General features: G+C 43.0%; 1 protein-coding gene across 1 annotated transcript in view; it reads left to right on the top strand.

Annotated features, from left to right (window-relative positions):
* Positions 1-2,298: 2,298 nt before the first annotated feature.
* The window catches only part of CECR2 (cat eye syndrome chromosome region, candidate 2), an 87,341-nt gene continuing 76,625 nt past the window's right edge, over positions 2,299-13,014 (top strand). Inside the window, exon 1 of the mRNA XM_011945660.1 lies at positions 2,299-2,387. The gene's annotated coding sequence lies outside the window, so the exon portion shown is untranslated. The remainder of the gene's footprint in view (positions 2,388-13,014) is intronic.

The raw sequence follows: 13,014 nt of genomic DNA, 5'->3' as shown, positions 1-13,014 counted from the left end.
CTAGCATGGAGAACATTGACCGGGGGGAGCAGCTTGGTTGTGGGAAGAACACTGGACTCGGTGACCTGGGTTTCCACTCTGCTCTGTCCCTGATTTGCTGAGTGCCCTTGGAGAAGCCAATTAACCTTTCTGGAACTAGTTTCTTTATCTTGTTGTTGTTGTTTTTTTCTCCCCTAAAAGAGACAGTCTTGCTGTGTTGGCCAGGCTGGTCTCAAACTCCTGGGCTCAGTGATCCTCCTACCTCAGCCTCCGAAGTATCTGGGACTGTAGGCATGCGCCACCACACCCCGCTAGTTTCTACATCTTTAAATTGGGAGAATGGAAATATGTGATCTGTAGTTTCATTTCCAGCTCTAACTGATTCTGACTTCCTATCAAATGAGATGGCCTGGGACTTTTTGCTTTGAGGATTTTGCTTCTGTTATAAGTCACTGGGAGGCTTGCCCAGTGCCCAGCTTAAAACATGAGCCGATCAAGTCTTCTGTCGCCTCGGCTGGCCTTTACTTCTGGCAGATCTTGAATTCCTGTTTCTCCTTTCTCTCAGTAAGTCCTTCAGAACCTTCCTCCTGCGCTGCTGCTTGGGCTAACATCTCCCTTCCCACCCTCCACCACTAGAATTCCTTGTATATACACAGCAGCTAGATTAGTCTCACTTTGCCTCTCCTCTATAGAAATAAACTGAGGTGGATCTCCATTGTCTCCCAAAGAAAGGCCAAACTCATTAGCTGGGTATTCAGGATCGCCTGTCAATCTCAGCTCATATTACTCCCCTCCACATAATCTACAGAATAGTTAAACTGAACCTAATATCCTCCTGCACCTGCTCATGCCCTGCCTCTCTCCCCATTGTCACTCAGTCACAATTCCCATCTCACGAAATCTTCCAGGCTTCCACAGCAGAAGTAACCCTTTTTCTTCTCAGCTCCCATAGCGTGCTTTCCGTACCTGCCGGTACTAATTGGTTTGTGTTTTTTGTTTGTTTGAGACAGTGTCTCACTCTGTCGCCCAGGCTGGAGTACGCTGGCATGATCTCATTTCACTGCAATCGCCGCCTCCTGGGTTCTAGCGATTCTTGTGTCTCAGCCTCAGTAGCTGGGATCACAGGTGCATGCCACCGCACCTGGCTAATTTTTGTATTTGTAGTAGAGACAGGGTTTGACCATGTTGGCCAGGCTGGTCTCAATCTCTTGACCTCAAGTGAGCCACCATGCCTGTCCAGAGCCATATTATTTCTATATGAGAAGCAAACTACCCTGTTTTGTGTCTGCTACCATGTAATTGCGTTAAAATCAGAACTTGCATCTTATGCACATCTCTTACTTTTCAGAACCATTAATAAGATTGTCAAAAGTTTGGTTTTTCTGGGGATTATTGATCTGGTTATGAGCAAGTCAAACCATAGGGAGCAGACTCTTGGGAAATGATTTGCATGCAGAAGATTGCATCCTGGTTGAAAGAATGTGGGCAAACTTTTCTAATATGAGACCTGATGACCTAGAAAATACTCTGTCATCTAAGAAAATACCTGCTTATTTTGGGGTTGTTGAGAAGGGAAATAGGATCTCCTAAAGTTCCCCACCACCACTTTTTGTCCAGTGGCCCCTTTCCAAACAATTCCTTGTTGGAATACCGTGTCGAGGCAAGCTGAACCCCAAGGAAAGCAAAGACATTCACACAGACGTTACCTCATTCTGTTTAGATGATGTAAGATTAGCCTTGGTTCTCGCAGTCACCTTTCATCAGCCGTGTAGGTGTGGCTGTCCCAAAATAAAAATTCTCGTTATGGCTTACTAACACTTGCTGTTCAAAATATAGTGGTTCTTTAAAGCTGTTGCAGATGGTTTATCTCTTGAGAACATTAAGTGAATGACAAATACTTGATCAACAATTACATGAGCACTCCTTTCCTCTCTTTTGCGATTAAAATAGAAAGCAGTACAGCACGTTTGTATTTATACTCGATTATGTATAATCAGAGAGTTAAGCTCTTTAATTATGCAGCTAGAATTGATTTATCAAAAAGAGTTACGTGTGTTTCTTCTCATGTGCAGGTAAGAGGAATGGGGCTGGGGAGGGAGTAGTGGGAGAAATAAAACCCCAGGAAAACGAAAACATGGAATCTGGTTGCTCTTCTCAGTAGCCAGAAGGAAGGGCAGAGCTGATCTCTGGCAAGTCCTTCCGCTACTGGGACCTTTCAGTTTTTGGGGTTTGTACTGGTGGTAGGGAGGGGCGGTATATTTTAAGAAATCTCTGTCTGTCTGATTTCTCAACTTCCCTCTCTCCCTCCCTCAGGAGTTAGAAGCCGCTCTTCACAGAGATGACGTGGAGTTTATCAGTGACCTGATTGCCTGCCTGCTTCAGGGCTGCTATCAACGAAGAGATATCACGTGAGTAATTCTGATCTTTCTAAGCATTTCTGTTCTTTTTTTTTTTTTTCTTTGAGATGGAGTCTTGCTCAGTCGCCCAGGCTGGAATGCAGTGACCGGATCTCAGCTCCCTGCAAGCTCCGCCTCCTGGGTTCATGCCATTCTCCTGCCTCAGCCTCCCTAGTAGCTGGGACTACAGGTGCCCGCCACCTCACCCAGCTAGTTGTTTTTTTGTTGTTGTTGTTGTTTTTCTTTTGTATTTTTTAGTAGAGACAGGGTTTCACCGTGTTAGCCAAGATGGCCTCGATCTCCCGACCTCGTGATCCTCCCGTCTCGGCCTCCCAAAGTGCTGGGATTACAGGCTTGAGCCACCGCGCCTGGCCCTTTGTAAGCATTTCCTGCGCGGAGAACTAATTAACCAGCCGTAGTGATGTTTCCTGTCTCCTGTGACAAACCGGAACCGATCCTTAGCCATCACGGAACAGTGTAGATGGAAGATGTACATGTGAGTTCCCAGGCTGTGTTTGGCTCATTCCGCAGTTGAGCTTTTATTCCATCATCATCTTTGAGTTTATTTCATTCTCACAAATCCCTATGGATTACTCTTGGATACCCCAGCTAACATATTTTAGTGTAGAGTTTCTTTTTTTTTTTGAAGTCTTCCAACAGTTTATTAGAAAGAATGTAGACTTTTTAAAAAATCCCCACTATCATGAACATAAATTGAGGTTTTCAGCCCTGGTATAAACTGAATCAAAAAAAGAAATAAAAAATCCAATAGTGTATGACACATTTTTCACTCATTTGCCATACTCAGCAGTGCAAATACAAATCTGGTCTAAATGTACAGACTCTCAACCAGCAATGTACAGCTTTCTTCGTCCTCCATGCTGAGATGTAAGAGCTTAAGGGTCAAACAATACCAAATGTATAGGCTTCAAAAACCATCTAAGTTAGGGCATTCTCTGGTTATAGCTAAGATACACCTGGAACACTGACAAGTGAACACTTACGTAGAATAATGTGAAGTAAATTTTTTGAAAAATAAATGTTAGTGGAACAATCCTGAAGGATAACACGAATAGCAGGTTACCAGTAAGGTGTCAGCCAATTTGTTCCACCCACTTTTGAATCCATGTTCTATGATCTAAAATTTAGTTCTCTTTCCCTAAGCTGGGAGCTTCCTATCACGTCAGTATCTGTATTATGAAGAAAAGGAGACTTAGGTGAGATGTTTTTATTTATCACAACAGCTACATCAATTGCCTAGGACCTCAACAGCTTCATGAAAGTGGGAAATGTTCATGCATAAGGTTATTGCCTTAGCTGACTTAAAATTGCCCCATACAATGGTACATATCAACCCTTAGTGAAGCCTTTTGAAAAACAAACAGGTTGAAAAATGAGTTAAAGTAGGCAAATACAGCATCTGCCTTTAGAGCTGTCAACTCAGGAATTCTCTCAATTATGAAATCTTGCAGAGAAGTTATTTTTCTTTCTCAAAATCCAGGTGATGACAATATTCCTTACTCCAGAACTGGCATTTTTGCATCATCACTGTCTTGTGAATCATCATCTGCTCCATCTACTTCTGGTAAATCTACATTCTCATCACCACCCATGTTGTTCATCATCTCAGAGAAACGATCAAAATTAGACCTGTCTTCATCTGAACCATCTTCCCAGTCTTTCCAGTTATTGAAGTCGACTAGTGTAGAATTCCTTCTTCTTATATTTGCCTTTTTCTGATTTTGTTTGCAGTATTGGTAAAGTATTGCCTAAGAAATCAAAACTAGTTTTTATTACGTTTCTGTCATTTGAGTAGCTTCTGTTGGTTACATACGCAGCAGCAGTGATGTAATTAACTTGCAGCTGAAGCACCCTTACCCCTTAACGGCAAAGTGTAAACAGCTCTCCAGTGCCTTTGAGATATGTAGAGACTTTGAGCAAAATGTGATGTATGACAAATAAAGGAGAGTCCTAATAGGACCTCTTGTTTTGATCTTAATACACATTTCTTTGCTACGTGTCTATATAGGACAGAACTACAGGGCAAGCTCACAAAAAGGTGAGATGCAATGGGTTTCCCAGGCTCTTGCCCTCTGGTGCCATGTAGGGGGTTTAAGTTGTTATGGTTTATGGTATGAATTTTTTTTTTTTTTGGAGATCTTGTCTCGCACTGTCACCCAGGCTGGAGTGCGGTGGCGCAGTCTCGGCTCACTGCAAGCCCCGCCTCCCGGGTTCTCGCCATTCGCCTGCCTCAGCAGGGACTACAGGTGCCCGACACCACACCCAGCTGATTTTTTGTATTTTTAGTAGAGACAGGGTTTCACCGTGTTAGCCAGGATGGTCTTGATCTCCTGACCTCAGGAGACCCACCCACCTCGGCCTCCCAAAGTGCTGGGATTACAGGCATGAGCCACTGTGCCCGGCCAGTGTCCAATATTTCTGTTCTAATGAATTCAGTCTGTTAGGGCTGGAAAACGACGCTTGTTGTTAATGAGCAATAAAGTTGTATACAAGGGAAGAAAGAGATGTCAGTGCTGTTTTTCTCAGGGTGGAAGTCTGCGTTCCCTAGGGGAGACTCACTGCTTCTGCACTCAGTATAACGACTTTTCCCCCTAGGATACCCAGGTTGTATTTATAAATACAAATATACATAAAGTATACCTTAGAATATTTTCTTCCGTTCTCTATTTAGGATGCAGACTTGGGAGTTTGTATTTTTTAAGCACTGTTAGATTCATACCTTGTGTTTAATTCCACATTTTCATAACCTGGAATTTTTTTTCATTATAGCAATCAGTTTTCTTGTAACCACATTTTCTCTAAATGTCATTGTCAAATAATCCAGTCTGATAGCTGACAGTTATGTCTAGCTTTTAGCAGTTATAAACATTATAATGCAAAATAGCTTTGTTCAAAATTAACCAGGTTCCTGGAAGTGCTTCACTCAGTCAAAAGATATGCCCATTTAAGATCTTCATTTTAAGCAAGGCTTAAAGGTTTTTGCCAGGCTCCCTGTCACAGAGGTGGTTGTGATTTAGCCTTAAATGATCACTGCATGAGAGTGTCTGCTTGCGTGATCCTTGTGAGCCCTCTGTAAACAGACTAGTAGGTACTGGCGGCACAAACACTCACCAGGTCTCTTAGAGCTCACCGTTCTGACAGGGAGGTCCACTAATGATTACAGTACTGATTATATAGTTGCCAGTTATGTAATTACAGTAGTAAGTGCTTAGAAATAAAAATACAACATATTAACAGAGCATATAACCTGGGGTAAGAAAGTGACTTGTGAACTGAGCCTTCATATATGGGCTGTTTTCTCTCATAGGATATTCCTCGATGGCGGAGTTCATCCCTCTAATTCATCCTTCTGTTTAAAATTGGTCTTAACTAATTCTGCTTGTTTGTTCTTCCAGATGGTGGTTACAAAGTTATGTCATGTTCTTTAAGAAATCCGCTTATCTAATCATTCTAACTAGAATCAAATAAACTTCGGAAGAAATTTGGGCAAAATTGACATCTCTGCAATATAGTCTTTCTTTTTTTTTTTTGACAAGATCTTGCTCTTTCACCCAGGCTGGAGTACAGTGGCAGGATCCTGTCTCACTGTAGCCTTGACCTCCTGGGCTCTAGCAGTCCTCCCACCTCAGCCTCCTGAGTAGCTCAGTACAGGACCGCGCCACCATTCCCAGCTGATTTTTCACAATTTTTTGTAGAGACAAAGTCTGTGTTCCCCTGGCTGGTCTTGAACTCCTGGTCGCAAGTGATCCTGCTGCCTTGGCCTCTCATAGTGCTGGAATTACAGGTGTGAGCCACTGTGCCTTGCCCTTACAAGTATTTATTAAATAATAGAATACCGTATCCCTATATCTGTCTTTAATTTGCACAGTTTATTGACGTTGGTTTTTTTCTTAATATTCTTTTGACTTTCTAGGATGATTATCTGTCTCTCTTTTCAGTGTTAATATTCATGTCTACTTCAGGCTGTATTAGTTATCCACTGTTAAGTAACAAATTACCCTAAAACTTAGCAACTTAAAACTACAAAAATTTGTAATCGTACAATTTCTATGGGTCAGGAACCTGGGCAAACCACGACTGGGTGTATTTAGCTCAAGACGGTTTACAGGGGTATGATTAAGGTACCAGGTGACAGCCCTCATCTTGAAACTTATTACTCATATATAATATGCACACACACACACACACACACACACAAACACAGAAAAGTGCTCATTTACTAATTCTACAGCTCAATGAATTTTCACAAACTGAACACACCTGTGTAACGGAGAACCCGGACAGGAAAGAACACTACAGTCTATTTGACTTTTTTCCCTGAAGGGAATTGGCTAAAGTGATAGTTATGCTGTCCAGTCAATGAGCTCCCACACGCAGCTACTGTGAACGGACACTCATTCTTGCCTGCAGTTCTAGTTTGATCTCATTCTAAAGAAAGAGAAATTTGGATCAGTAAATGTTTACTTGTTATGCCTCCAAGACTAAGCTGTTATATGCTGCTAAAAAAGTTACTTGATTTCAGCTGGGCGCAGTGGCTCATGCCTGTAATCCCAGCACTTTGGGAGGTCGAGACTGACAGTTCGCTTGAGGTCAGGAGTTCGAGAGCAGTCTGGCCAACGTGGTAAAACCGCGTCTCTACTAAAAATACAAAAATTAGCCAGGTGTGGTGGTGCACACTTGTAGTCCCAGCTACTCAGGAGGCTGAGGTGGGAAGATTGCTTCAACCCGGGAGGCGGAGGTTGCAGTGAGCTGAGATTGCTCCATTGCACTCCAGCCTGGGCGACAGAGAGAGACTCCATCTCAAAAAAAAAAAAAAAAAAAAAAAGGAACTTAATTTCTTAATGCATAATTTGCCTCATCTATAAAATGGAATTAATGACAGTATTCAGTTAAGTTATTATGAGGATTAAATGAAATGATTAATGAGAGTAATCATCATGTATAGAAACACTATGCCTAGTTCCTCCAAAGGCTCGGCAGAAAACAGGTTTTGACTCAAGCAACTTCCCGTATCCTTTTCCATTGTAGTTTGCATGTTTTAGAACAGGGGCCAGCAAATGTTTTCTGTAAAGGGCCAGATAGTCAATACAGGCGTGCATCACGTAATGTCATTTTGTTCAGTGGCAGACCTCATATACGACAGTGGTCACACGAGGTTGTGATAGAGATGAATATTCTTGTCCCCTAGAGACATCGTTGCCCTTGTAACATGCACATGCATTACTCACATGGTTGTGATGCTGGTGTAAACAAACCTAGTGTATTACCAGTCACATAAAGACATAGCACATATAGTCATGTACACTATGTCATACTTAACAGTAAACAACTCTTACTGGTTTCTGTGTTTACTATGCTGTACTTTTAATCATTATTTTAGAGTGTATTCCTTCTAGTTTCGTTTAGTTTTTTTAAGACGGGGTCTCTGGCACCCAGGCTGGAATGTAGTGGTATAGCCTTGACTCCCTGCAACCTCCACCTCCTGGGTTCAAACGATCCTCCCACGTCAGCCTCACAAGTAGCTGGGACTCCAGGCATGTACCACCAGGCCCATCTAATTTCTTTATTTTGGGGTAGAGATAAGGTTTCACCATGTTGGCCAGGATGGTTTTGAACTCCTGACCACAAGTGATCTGCCTGCCTCAGCCTCCCAAAGTGCTGAGATTACACGTGTGAGCCACCAAGGCTGGCCTAGCTGTTTTGTCTATAATACACAACAGCCTCAGGCAGGTCCTTCAGAAGAGATTCCAGAAGAAGGCATTGTTATAGGAGATGACAGCACCATGCATGTTACTGCCCTGAAGACGTTCCAGTGGGACAAGATGTCGAGGCAGAAGACAGTAATATTGATGATCCTGACCCTGTGTAGGCCTAGGCTGATGTGTGTGTTTTTGTCTTCATTTTGAACAAAAAAGATCAAATGTAAACATTTAAAAATTTCAATGATAGAAAACAGCTTATAGAATAAGGATATAAGGAAGGCTGCCACACAGTGGCTCATGCCTGTAATCCCAGCACTCTGGGAGGATGAGGTGAGAGGACATTTTGAGGCCAGGAGGTCGAGACCAGCCTAGGCAACATAGCAAGACTCCATCTCTACTAAAAAATAAAAATAAACGAATTAGCTGGGCAACATAACAAGACCCCGTCTCTACTAAAAAATAAAAATAAAATAATTAGCTGGACATGGTGGTGCATGCCTGGAGTCTAAGCTACTAGGGAGGCTGAGGTGGGAAGATCAGGAGTTGGAGGCTGCAGTGAGCTATGGTCCTTACTGCACTCTAGCTAGGGCTACAGAGCAGGAAAAAAAAAAAGAAAGAAAAAATATTTTTATATAGCTCTAAAAAATGTTTAAGCTGTTATTACAAAAGAATCAAAAAGTTAAAAGTTGGCCGGGTGTGGTGGCTCACACCTGTAATCCCAGCACTTTGGGAGGCCGAGATGGGCAGATCACGAGGTCAGGAGATCGAGACCATCCTGGCTAACACAGTGAAACCCCGTCTCTACTAAAAAATACAAAAAACTAGCCGGGCGAGGTGGCGGGCACCTGTAGTCCCAGCTACTCGGGAGGCTGAGGCAGGAGAATGACGTGAACCTGGGAGGCGGAGCTTGCAGTGAGCTGAGATCAGGCCACTGCACTCCAGCCTGGGAGACAGAGCGAGACTACTTCTAAAAAAAAAAAAGTTAAAAGTTCGAAATTTTTAAATGTCATTGTAAGTAAGCTAAAGATATTATTGAAGAAAAGGATTTTTTAAAACAAACATAGTATAGCCTAAGTTTACAGCATTTAGAAAGTTTATCATGAAGTACAGTCATGTACCAATGTACCAAGCCTTCACATTCATTTACTACTCAGTTACTAATTCACCCAGAGCAGGTTTAGTTCCGCAGGCTGCACTCATGACACGTGCTTTATACAGATGTACCATTTTTAAAATCTTTTGTAGAATGTCCTTGCTGTGCCTTTTCTGTGTTTAAATGTGTCTGAATCCACAAATCCTTAACATTCCGTTACGGTGGCTTACTGTATTCAGTACAGTCAGCTGCAGTATCGGGGTGTAACCTAGGAGCAGTGGGCTGTGCCGTCTCGTCTAGGTGTGGTAGGCTGTACCATCTAGGTGTATGTCAATACACTATGATGTTTCCACAGCAACAAAATCACCTAACCATGCATTTCTCAGAACATATCCCTTCTGTTAAGCAATGTGTGACTATTGTAGGCCCTCACTCCCAGCAGAGTCTCACTCTGTTCCCCAGGCTGGAGTGCACTGGGCCAGTCGTAACTCACTGCAGCCTCGAACGTCTAGATTCAAGCAGTCCTCCTGCCTCAGCCTCCTGAGTAACTAGTATTCCAGGCACACACCCACGTCGTATTTTAGGCTCTGTGTTGCAGCTACCCAGCTCTGTCACTATGAAAGCAGCCATAGGTGATACAGAAAAACCAATAGTGACTGTGTTTTATTAGAACTTTCTAACCGCTGAGGTTTGACTTTTAGATCATTTTCACCCCAGGAAAGACTGTTTTTCTGTTTGTTTGTTTGTTTGTTTGTTTCCCCAACCATTAAAAAATATAAAAAGCATAATTATAGGCTCTTTTTTGTTTGTTTGTTTTGTTTTTAAAGGGGGTCTGGTGCAACGTCTCACGCCTGTAATCCCAGCACTTTGGGAGGCCGAGGTGGGCAGATCACTTGAGGTCAGGAGTTCAAGACCACGTCTCTACTAAAACTTCAAAAATTAGCCGGGTGTAGTGGCACGCACCTATGGTCTTAGCTACTCGGTAGACTGAGGCATGGGAATTGCTTGAACCCGGAAGGCAGAGGTTGCAGTGAGCCGAGATCACACCACGACACTCCAGCCTCTGCGACAAAATGAAAGTGTGTCTCAGCAAAAAAGGACATCAGGCCAGATTTGGCCCTCAGGCTATAATTTTCCAACTCCTGTATTTAGGAAGCTAGTTACTATTCCAGTTCCACTGACTCAATCTAATCTTTAAAACTGAAATACGGAGGCCACATTTCCTTTCAACTGTACTCTCCAACCTGAGGTTTTTGCACTTAGAGGACAGCATAACACTATCTACTCTTGGAAATGATACTAGCCAGCATGTTCTGTGTCCTGGACGCTGCCAACTGCTTCTCAAGAACACTCACTTAATCCTTCCGACAGCCCTCTCATAGAAAGTTCTCTCCCATCCTTCCGTCAGGGATGAGGAATTTGAGGCACAGAGAGGTTAAATAAATTGCCCAAGGTTACACAGCCGGTAATTGAGACGGTACAGATCTGTCTCCTAGACCTCCAACTCCTAACTGCAGCCCCATGCTGTAAATGAGAAACATAGAAGAAAAGTGGTAAGTAAAGTGGTTTTCCTTGAACGCAGGATTTTTAACTGTTTGGCACACTAAGGAAGCCTGTGAACCCCATCTAAAAATAATGTTTTGAAATCATAAAATAAGATTACACCCAAACCCAATTACACTGAAAAATAGTAAAGTATTGGCTGGGCGTGGTGGCTCACGCCTGTAATCTCAACACTTTTGGGAGGCTGAGGCAGGCCGCTCACTTGAGCTCAGGAGTTGGAGACCAGCCTGGGCAACATGGTGAAACCCCGGCTCTACAAAAAGTATTATACAAACATTAGTGGGGTACGGTGGCACACAACTATAGTCCCAGGTACTCGGGAGGCTGAGGCAGGAGAATCGATTGAATCCAGGAGGCGGAGGCTGCAGTGGAGATCGTGCCACTGCACTCCATCCTGGGTAGCAGAGTGAGACCCTGTCTCAAAAGAAGAAAAAAAAATGAAGTATTGAAGAATGAAATTTTTGATGCAGTGTTTTATTCATCTAACAGCAGAGCTAATTTCCCAAAATGACTGTCTTCAGGTGTCAGTGAGCATAAGTGCTATTTGGAAATACCTGCGGTATCTATATGATTTCAGTAGAAATCAGATATTTCTGTGGACTTCTGCTTTAAAACATGGGTTTTACTTGTTTTGTTTTTGTTTTGAAGATGAGATCTCACTCTTTCGCGCAGTCTTGTGTGCTGTGGCGCAGTCATAGCTGACTGCAGCCTCCAAATCCTGGGCTCAAGCCGTCCTCTCACCTCAGCCTCCTGAGTAGCTGGGATGACAGGCAGGCACCACCGTGCCCATCTAAAAGGGTTTTTAAATCCTAGATCAATCTGCAGTTCATCGTCAACAACTTAGACATAAAAGGAACCTCATCATCGAGTACAGTTTATTTGTTTACCTGAGGAAACGAAGGCAAAACAAAACTGGTATAAGCCTGAGAGACACTGAGAATAAAGTCTCAATTCAAATGATTTTCAGGAATTTGTTCATTTTGTTGCCAAAATAAAGTGGTATTTTACTGGGGGTGGGGCATGGCAGCTGGACTCTGAGGAGGCCCCCATGATGCTGGGAGCCCTGTGTTCCCGTATGTGACACGGCACTGGGGGCATGTCAGGCACATGCTCGTGTTCACTGCCACACTCTGGAGACGCCCCTTGCGGCTTGGATGAAGCAGCAGCCGCTGGGAAAGCCCACATGGCTGGGAACGCGGGTGGCCCTGAGGAGCTGAGGGCGGGCCTTACCACAGCTGTGCATTCTCCCAGGAAAACTAGGCCATAAGAAAGAATGTTAGGCAAATAATGCGAGTCACAGAAGCATATACACCGATGACATATTCTTTTAAGTGTAAGGCAAGGAGAACCAAACAAGGATACATATATGTGGGAAAACGTACAAAGAAGATCAAGAGAAAGCTTGTCGCAATTCAGGAAAGTTATTAGACCCGGTAAGCAGGAAGAAGACAGAAGGTGTGAATAAGCACAAGCGGTAACATGGAAGGTGGTGATTGTCCAACCTTACATCACAATCACCCGAGGGTGGTTAAAACACAAATCACTGAGCCGTACCCGCATTTAATTTGGGAGGCTTGGGTGGGGCCTGGGAATTTGCATTCTGTGCAAGTTCTGGGTGGTGCTGATGCTGCATGCTGCTGGTCCAGGACTTCACTGGAAGGTCACTAATCTAAGGCATTGCTCTCATTCTGGTTTTCAGCTCAATGGTGAAAACTGGATTCTTCATTTCTGACCAATCTTTGCCTTTCTCTTTCAATATAAAACTTAGAGTTTTGATTTGATACTAACATATTCTTTGCAACACTACATTTTCTTCTGTATTATCTGTGGAACTGCACATCTGGTCAGTGAGTTTTACGGTCCTGTGTCAATACAAAATAGGGATTTAGTGGCTCTTTCAGCACCTTTGTTTTCCATTGGGAAGTAGCCTGGCAAAATGAGCGCTGGGTGGAAAATAGGAACTTCTGGTTTGCTCTTCACTGTCAAAGTAAAGCTGCAATTGAGTCAAACTATTCTGAGCTACGGTTTAAGCAGCGTAAAAATATTTTTCATTAAATACTCATGATGATGATACTTACTGCTAAAATGTTTTTCCTTTCATCAGTACATCTTCAGTAGAGTGCTCTCTATAGAACGCAAACTGATTTGTGCTTCAGTATGGTCTTTCCCCACTGTCCTGTGGCTTACACTCTTAAACCGTAATTCATCAACATTGTATATTTAGTTTTTCATTTAATTTTTTTTTTTTTTTTTTTTTTTT

Source organism: Colobus angolensis, unplaced genomic scaffold, assembly GCF_000951035.1.
Source record: "Colobus angolensis palliatus isolate OR3802 unplaced genomic scaffold, Cang.pa_1.0 Scaffold242, whole genome shotgun sequence".
Taxonomy (NCBI): domain Eukaryota; kingdom Metazoa; phylum Chordata; class Mammalia; order Primates; family Cercopithecidae; genus Colobus; species Colobus angolensis.
This window is presented reverse-complemented; position numbering and strand designations above follow the sequence as displayed.